The sequence below is a fragment of the Hakea prostrata genome, chromosome 6 (assembly GCF_041222555.1).
Source record: "Hakea prostrata isolate BN-2017 chromosome 6, UWA_Hpros_2, whole genome shotgun sequence".
Classification (NCBI taxonomy): domain Eukaryota; kingdom Viridiplantae; phylum Streptophyta; class Magnoliopsida; order Proteales; family Proteaceae; genus Hakea; species Hakea prostrata.
The window spans coordinates 26,863,395-26,872,749 of NC_142605.1; positions in this window are offsets into that span (position 1 = coordinate 26,863,395).

The following is a 9,355-nucleotide window of genomic DNA, read 5'->3' on the forward strand; positions in this document are numbered from 1 at the left end:
TTTAGCCACTTGCTCATCTAGATTCTTTATCTCCATTGTAACCCTATTGAATCTTTTCAGGTATTCCCGAATCGATTCACTTTTCCCTTGTCTGATAGTGAACAAGGTCTCCTCGATCTTTATTATTTGAATTCCACTTTGGAATCACCCTATAAATTTGTGCGCCAATTCTTCAAAATCCACGATCCTCCCCGACGGGAGATTTGAGAAACCATTTTGTGCTGCTCCCATCAAGGACGAACCAAAAACTCTACAAAGGATTTCATCAGAATTACACTGCAATTGCCATAGTCTGCCGATAATAAGCGATGTGGGCGGTGGGATCTCCCGAACTATCGAATGTGGAAAAAGTCGGCAAACGGAAATTATGAGGAAACTGATATCCGGCAATGGGCCCAGCAAACGGAGTTTTTCGAATAACCGAATAGATATCATCGGTTATCCTCCCTCTTGCCAATTGTCCGAGCTTTTGATTGATATTGGCCAATTCTTGACCAATATGTGCTTGACCGATCTCCGACGACACTATCATCCTCTCGAGCAACACGATCATTCTCTCGAGCAACACGTTTGATAGTTGGTGAGTGAGTTTGTACTCCTACACCCAACCTTGTATTTGAATCGGTCGTACTTCCTTGCGGTCCGTCGAATCGATCGTCTAGCCTAGGGAGTTCTCCAGTTCTCCTAGGCTCTCTTTCTCGCCATCGGTCGCCTTCCCGGAAATTCTGACCGATATTTTGTTCATCAGTCAGTCGTTGCTCTCACTACAATGCACGCCTTTCTGCATCACGATGAACGGGCGCTTGTGGTGCCACCACTTGTCTGGTTAGCACACAAAGTGCCTGACTTACCTCCAACATCTGGAGTTTCAGTTGATCCAGTTGATACTAGAGTGGATCCGGAGGATTATTACCTCCTTGACCACCATCTTCCCGCACTTCATGGGGTCGACTTCCCTTTGGAATATCTGGATTGTTTACTCCGGGAATTTGAACGCCAGCATCTCGCTGGGCCACAGCAGCCGCTGCTGCCGATGATCTAGTCCCCATGGCTTTCTAAAATGTTTCCCATAGACGGTGCCAAATGACTCGTCCAAAATCTGGTCAGCCCATAGATCTCCTGAGAATGACCTGCAAAAACAAGCGTCAGATGTGGCCTGACCGCTGGGATTGAGAGTCCACCTCCAAAGGCTAAGTCATTTGATGAACTTAATCACAAACGGCTATGCTAGAGCACAGAGCTAAGGAATGAATAACAATAAAACGATTCAGATTGTATGTGTGTAGCCATTTTCTACCTTGTGAGTAGGTGATGTCTTATAGAGTGTACCTTCGAATCTCCTTTGTTGGATGTGTGAAACCCAGCCCTAACCTTGACCCGGAAACCCTGTTGTTTGTAGGTCCAACAACCCGAAGTAAAGCAAGAAGTCAGCTTTTGGCCATTTCAGTAGAAGACTTGGTGGCTGGCTTAGAATCCATGAGTGTTGATGTCAGTGTTCCATTTATGGAAACTGCATCCAGATGAAGATGGAATTAGTTGATGGAATTGGAGTGCTCTTTGTCATGGTTCGAAGGCATTTCTACCTACTAGGTAAGTCACTTGGTGTGTGTGCAAAACCCCTTTATGTTTGGATTTGATCTGAGCCTTCATTTCCCTGTTTTGGACTTGTTGTCCTTGTAATATCCAGCCCTATTCTAACCCTGACCCTAACCCGGATCCACTGTTGTATTTAGGCCCGAAGACCCGAAGCGGTGGTAGAAGAGACTTGTGGACCCTTCTGATTGATAATTATGATTCGGAGACCGAGCCCATGGAAATTGACGATGATACCCCTTGCTCAAATGCATTGTCAGTGTTTAAGGAAAGTCTGCGCAAAGGAGAAGATTGATTTCGTTGAAGTACTTAATGACCTCCCATGCACAATCCTAAGGTATTCCTCGAAACTAGATTTCTTGATTGAATTATAGAAGAAAACCTCACTCAATTTGACCTTGTATAGCCTTTCAAAACTCCAATTGAAGTTGCTGAACTAAACCTGTTTTTCTACTAAGAAATATTTTGGTCGATCCTCTTTGGTCGATGCCATCGACCAAAGACCATCGACCAAAGTTTCCCAGTCAGCCAAGTTAATGATTCAATGGAATATTCTCTTTTCTAATTATTATAACCTCGATCCTTGAGCCATATTGCAATCATTTTCACTCCTGAAAACGTGGGGAGAGCTTCCCAAAGCAACTCCTAGGTATATGTGAAGGGTACTCCACCAACACTCATTGTTTATCATTGATTCTTGCCTCCATCTTCAACAACAAGGTATGAATCATCATTCCACTCTCTATTCTACCTTTTTATACTCTTTTCTATTCCTCTCTTGCTGTTGAGACATTGGAGATGGTGCTGCAACCTTGCAACCATCACTCCAAGTGTCCCCTTATGCTTAAACCATGATCTTCTTAGCCATCTATTGATGCTATGCCCCCATCTCAAGCCTAGCATATGTATTTCTTGATTTTCCTCTCAACATCATGTCATTTTGTACAAAACTGAGTTGTATGGTCTGCTATGTTCATGTTTATCACTATTATTTGATTCCAAACGAATTTCTGTAAGTTCCCCTAGCTATTTCATGCCATTTCTATGTCAATGCAATCAATCCCAAACCATGCCATAATGCTTGTCACTTGATCTTGATAGCTCAAATTGGGGCTTTCTATTTAGACCATTGGATTATGTTATTTTCTTGATTTATAGTACCCTCATACTGTTCTTAAGCATTCCTCCAAGTTTCAGATTGATCCGAACGCCGGAAAACCAATTTCGGATGAAAACCCCCAAAATCCACTATTCTGTCTCAAAGAGTTTTTGGTCGATCCTCTTTGGTCGATGCCATCGACCAAAGACCATCGACCAAAGTTGTTGCTGACAGCAACTTTAGCCAGTTTTGATCCGTTTCACATCCGATCTTCTTGATTTCTTCTCTAACGTATTATTAATGTTTGTTTAGGGTCTTAACAATTCTTTTGGACCATTTCTTGGTATTCTCACTTCATCATCAACTCAACCTAAGGTAAGGATGGTTATCTCCATAAACATATAGGTCAACAACTTATTAATTGTGTTCTTACTTAAGGAATAGAATCTCTTGATTTCTTTTAATTATCATGAGACTGTTATACATGTGTTAGGTCAGTAGTATCACATTTCATATACTCTTGTCATATTAAATTATTATTCTTGGTTACTTATGTTTATGATGATTCATTTAAATATCATGATTTAACTTTTATTATGAAGATGTATTGGATGCATGAGAAGTGATGAACTTGAATATGTGATTGTCTACGTATAACTTGGGATTGGGGAGTGTCCTATTGACACTTCTGTCCTTGGGCATCGGAGGGAATAGTATGTGATGTTCTCCGACGGTGCCTATCGACACTTTCCCGGGTTATTGGATGACATACATAGGATTGTCTAGTTGGGTGGCTAGGATTGTCCTTGTCGTGTCAAACCCAAATCGGAAGGGCATTGAGACCGAACGACCCGTGGTAGTGTATGGTTTGATGGGCGCTCTAGGCCGGTAACCAATCCGATAGGGGACATAAACCATGCTACAGATACCCGAAAGGGGCCATTTATTGGTAGGGTTGCAAATAGCTAGACTTGGGCTCACGGGCGCTCAAGACCAGTAACTAATCCGTGAGAAGACGTGAGAGCTTCCCGTTTACTATTTGTGGATGACCAATAGGGTTGATGAGTCCGTAATCTGGGATTACTCTGACTCTAGTGTGAAGGATACCAGAAAGGATCACCGGGGGCGAGGAATGGACGTATCTGGATCTGACTTGATATGACTGAGTAGATGACTTGCATTGGGCTAGGCTTTACTTTGACATGCACCAGTACTTATACCAAACGGTGATGTGAGAGAGCGGTGACCGATTCCCCTACCATGGTTTTTTAGATAACTTTACCTAACTTCCCTGGCAGACCCAAGATATCTTGTATTGTTGGGAAATGCCATGTCAGCATTTGCCACATCAGCCTCTATTGGTTTTGATGATAATAAGCATGAATTACTAATGGCTATATTGAGTTATGATGTTTTAGTTCAAGATGAGAACAAGTGGACCAACTCCAAGTCAAAGCCATATGCAAGTCAAAGCCAAGATCATGCCAAGACAGACATGAAGATGGACATGAAGTCTAAGTCAAGATGACCATGCCAAGATGGACATGAAGACCGTTGCACAAAATCAAGTCGAAGACCAAGTCAAAGATCAAGACTTAGGCTAAATCAAGGCTTAGGACACCTTTGCATACACACACATGTAAATGCATCCATAATATGTAATCCATGTTACTAGAGTGACCTAGGACATGTTAGTAAGGTGTACAACGCTTAGGATTGTCAAAACGATCCAAAAATCCAAGCCATATCCCAGCCCAAAGTTGTTTAGAAAAAGAGCCCAGGACGGATGTCCCGAGGCGGACGGACGTCCGTCGAGCAGACGGACGTCCGTCTGTTTTGATAACTCGTTTCTCGAGAAAACAACGAAGGCGGGACGGAATTTCCGTCGGCGGACGGATGTCCGTCGCGAGCCGATCCGAGCCAGACGGATGTCCGTCTGGCAGACGGATGTCCGACGTCCGTCGGCCGGCGGACGGACGTCCGTCTCCGGCCCAGATTTGACTATAACGGCTAGTTTAAAGAGAATATTCTCTACAGCTGTTTGCAACGGATACTTTTGAGACGGATGACCGTCTGACCAGACGGACGTCCGTCTGGGCTGAAAAACAGGACAAAAAATGTGTCCGTTTTCTATCCGTTGGGGATTGGGTTTTGGCACTCAAAGGTGCTCTATATAAACCCAATTCACCTCATTTGAGAGGCACAACACTCACACTTGATCACCCACTCCCCAAGTGATCCTAAAGCTCTCAAATTGCAAGAAAGCCTTGTGCTTTGCCTTTCACCTTCTCCCCAACCTTGAAGAACATACCAAGGTGTTAAAGTAAGCTTGTGGAAGTCAAGCTTGAGGTGATTGAAGGCTTTGGTGGTGCATGCATTTCATATCTTGAGCATACAACTCTTATTGCATCACACACACACAAGAGGTAAAGTGTCACACCTCTTGTTAAGGTAACATCCTTCTCTTATAACTGTTTTCAATTCTAGTCTAGGTAGATTAGAATTGGTTTTGGGTACTCTTGCCCGTGAACAACGATTGGTTGGGTGCTCTTGCCCGTGAACAAAGATTGAAGAGGGTGCTCTTGCCCTAAGATAAACAAAGATTGTAAAGGGTGCTCTTGCCCCGTAACAAAGATTGTAAAGGGTTTGATCTCTACCCATTGTATTGAAAGAGAATCACTAGTGGAATACTCTCTTGAGGCCAAGAGAGGAGTGGACGTAGACTTGCAAAGTCGAACCACTATAAAATACTTGTCTTGTGGTTGATTGTATTGTTTAATTTCATTTGAATTTTCAATTTACTTTGTATTTCCGCACAAACCGAAAAATTGGGACAATCCACTAGTTGCAACCTAATCACCCCCCCTCTAGGTTGCACCAACATGTATGATTAAGGGGGAGTGACTGACCACCCAAAGAAGTATGGTGCTATGACTTAAAGCATGACTACCATAGAGACTAGCATTCATAAAGTTAGAATCATATTTGCATCATATGTTCCATATCACATTGCATTATGTTCTATTTTGTTTATGTATGATTTTAATTGTGGAATAACTACCTTGCTGAGTTCTTCGAACTCATTCCTTTTGTACAAATGTTTTTAGATTATCCTACAAGTACCGAAGATTATGATGGCACCCCCATCGAGACAGACTTTGATCCCTCATACTACCCTCCGGGTGGTATCTTCAGTGAAGATTAGAGTGTTAGTGCCGAGGAGGATTACTATTCGTACCAAGGTTAGCCCCACGATAGTGCGGGAGCGGCAGAGCTGGGCTTTCTTCATCCACACCATTGAGGAGACCATCATTAGGACAGAAGAAACCCTAGCTTAGTGCCCCATTTCCCTGGTCTATTTATGGAACCATTGGACGTGTAATTAACTTGTTTTGGATTATCTTTTTATACTTGGGATTGTAATTAACTTAATCATACTTCATTTCCGCTGCTTTGAGAGGATGATTATCATACATTCTCTCACCTTTATGATCACCTTTATACTTTGATATTATCTGCTTTTCCGCACTCGATTTATTGAATTTTATCTTATTCATGATATTTAGTATTAGTTGCTTTTACCTTGATTATTATTGTTCATGATTATGTTATCGTGTATGTGGGAGGCAAGGTCCCTCGATTCTTGATCCTTGGACTGTGGATCACATTCCCGGGTATGCCAAATAGGGTACCGGCTGGGTGGATGTAACAGTCCTGATTGGTCGACTGGACCAGTCGACCAATCCAATCGACCAATGGGATCTGATTTTGTTAATTAGGTCTTTGCTTGCTCTATTTAAGTCCAATCTCGAGTCTACTTCGTATTTTCTGCCTCCAAACTCTTTGGAACGTACCAGAGCCCTCTACAAGTCATCTCCCTTGCGTCCTTGGTGATTATCTTGACGGATCTTCGTCAAAACTCGTGCTTTTACACAAAAAGGTATGTGATCATCATCTTCTATGTTTCATCTTTGATTCTTCGTTACTTTTCTTTCCTCTTCTGATTGAGGACAGTAGTAGTGATGTTGTATCTCTGTTGCAACTATCACTATACTCTTTCCCTCTCTTTTCCTAAGGATCTAAAGCTTGGTGGATGATCTTCATCAAGATCATCACTCGCTTTTGAAGGAAAACTTGTATTCATTCTCTTTCCTTATTTAGATCATGTTCTTCAGTCTTTAGATCTATTTTTCTTGAAGATCTATGCATGTTTTCATGATTTCTTATTCACAATCAGTTATCCATCATCCTATTGTTCTTGTCCATGATTTTTATTATGAATTCTTCAAGAACCATGATTGATCTAATTATGGTAACTTTTGTTTCCTAATTTGTAACTTGAAGACTTGATTTGATTAGTGTTTTGAAGTCCTCTATATACTAGTATACTGCCATTGTGGTTTTCCCCTTGTTTAGTACCCTTTTGAACCACCAAATTCGGTTTCATATTCTAAAAACTCTGATTTTTGAAGGCCACTGTCTCTGTTGGTCGACTCATTGGTCGACTGAGGCAGTAGACCAATCCAATTGACCAATGAGTACAGCAACCTCATATTTGGTCTGTTTTGAATGTTTTGATATCTTTCCTTCTAGGTATCTTTTCTAATATGTTATATATACTTGTTTAGGACTTTCTTCCCAAGTTTAGTCAAGGTCTTACTTGATTCCCTAAGATCCTTTGCGAGTTATATAAGGTAAGGATGGTTATTTCCTTAATTACATAAGTGCTTGAATCTAGTTTATGTATTTGAATATTATTGATTTGTTTCCTTAATTAGATTCTTACAATGATATACTACTGTTGCATAGTCTTGATTACAGTAGCATTACTCGTTTATGTTAACTTGATTCATGTATGATTTACTTACCAATTATATGCAAGTTGTATGTTATTATTGATTTCTATCCATATAAGAAGTTACCATATATGTGATGTTATGGATTTATGTTTGTGAATGATTAAGTATGATTTGGAAAGGGGAGGTGTCCTTTTGACACTTCTGTCCTTGGACAACTACGAGAATATTATGGGATGTTTCCGGAGATGCCCTTTGGACAACTTCCTAAACTGTTGGATGACATATTTAGGGCTGTCTAGTAGTGTTTGGCTAGGATGTCCTGTTATGTCAGACCCTAATCGGAGGGGTATTGAGATTGAACGACCCGTGGTAGCAATGGGGATTCATGGGCGCTCAAGACAGGTAACCAACCTGTGAGAGGACAGGAATCACATTGTGGGGACCATTTATCGGTAGGGTTGCATATGGATAGACTTGGCTCACGGGCGCTCAAGACTGGTAACCAACCCGTGAGGGGACGTGAGAGCTTCCCGTTTACCATATGTAGATGACCTATAGGGTTTATGAGTCCGTAGTTAGGGACTATGAGGACTCTAGTGTGAAGGATACCAGAAAGGATCGTCAGGGGCAAGGAATGGACGTATCTGGATCTGACTTTATGTAACTGAGTAGGAAACTTGCATTTGGCTAGGCTTTGTCCCTGACATGCGCCGGTACTTAGACCAATGGTGATGTGAGAGAGTGGTGACTTAACCCCCAGCCATGGAATGTCCCGAGGGATGCCAGACCCACTACCAAAAGGCGTTGTGTGATGAGACCTTCCTAAAGAAGTACGGTGCTATGACTTAAAGCATGTCTGCCAATAGAGATCAGCATACATAGAGTTAGAATCATATTGTATCATGTGTTTCATATCATATAGCATTTTACTTTGCTTTGAAATCCTGCTATTTATGTTGTTATGGATTAACTGCCTTACTGGGTTTTTTTGAAACTCATTCCTTTTGTGCAATGTTTTGTTAGATTACTCTATAGGTACTGATGACTATGAAAGTCAATATGAGGAAGCACAAACTGAAGAGGCGTACTTCACGCAAGGTGCTGGTAACCATGAAGATTACATTGAGGATTCCTCAAGTGGTTTTGCTTGTTACCAGGATTAGCCCTACTGTGGAGTGGGAACGTCTGAGCGTCATTGATGAAGTCTATGTTTATGAAGACGTTCTTTATAAGATAGAATAGACTTTATTTTAGTTTGTTATTTCTTTCTTTCCTATCTTAGAACCAGATGTAATCTTTCTTTGATTTTGCGACCTACTTTCCGCTGGTTGTAGAGTGGGATTCCGCCTCACTTCATTTATTGATTTAGACATTCTGATTGTCTTTCATACTCTGATGATATATGATTTAATCTTTCCTTATTTGGATCTTTTGTTTATCTTTTGCACATTGATTATTATTGTTTATGATTATGTTATTGTCTATGTGGGAGGTTGATTACCTCGATATTTGATCTTCGGGGCTGTGAATCACACACTCGGGTATGCCAGGTAGGGTACCGGTTGGGTGGATGTGACATGATGTATTTGAGCCTTCTTCGGATAGTCATTGGATCTTAACAGATAGATCCGTTGAGTGATAGACTTCTACTAGTTTGGACTAGTAGATGACTCCTATGATAATACGATCGTTATCTGGTGGTTATCCATATGATAGCAATGAATGACAGCTGCCGAATACTGCTAGCCGTCTTTAGGTTGATTAACCTATTCCGATCGTATCGGATTAGGGCGTACTTGTGACTAAGTTAGTTTTCTTCCTCAGCAAGTTATCTCCTGGACCCGGCTCGCTCGGAAGCGAGTCA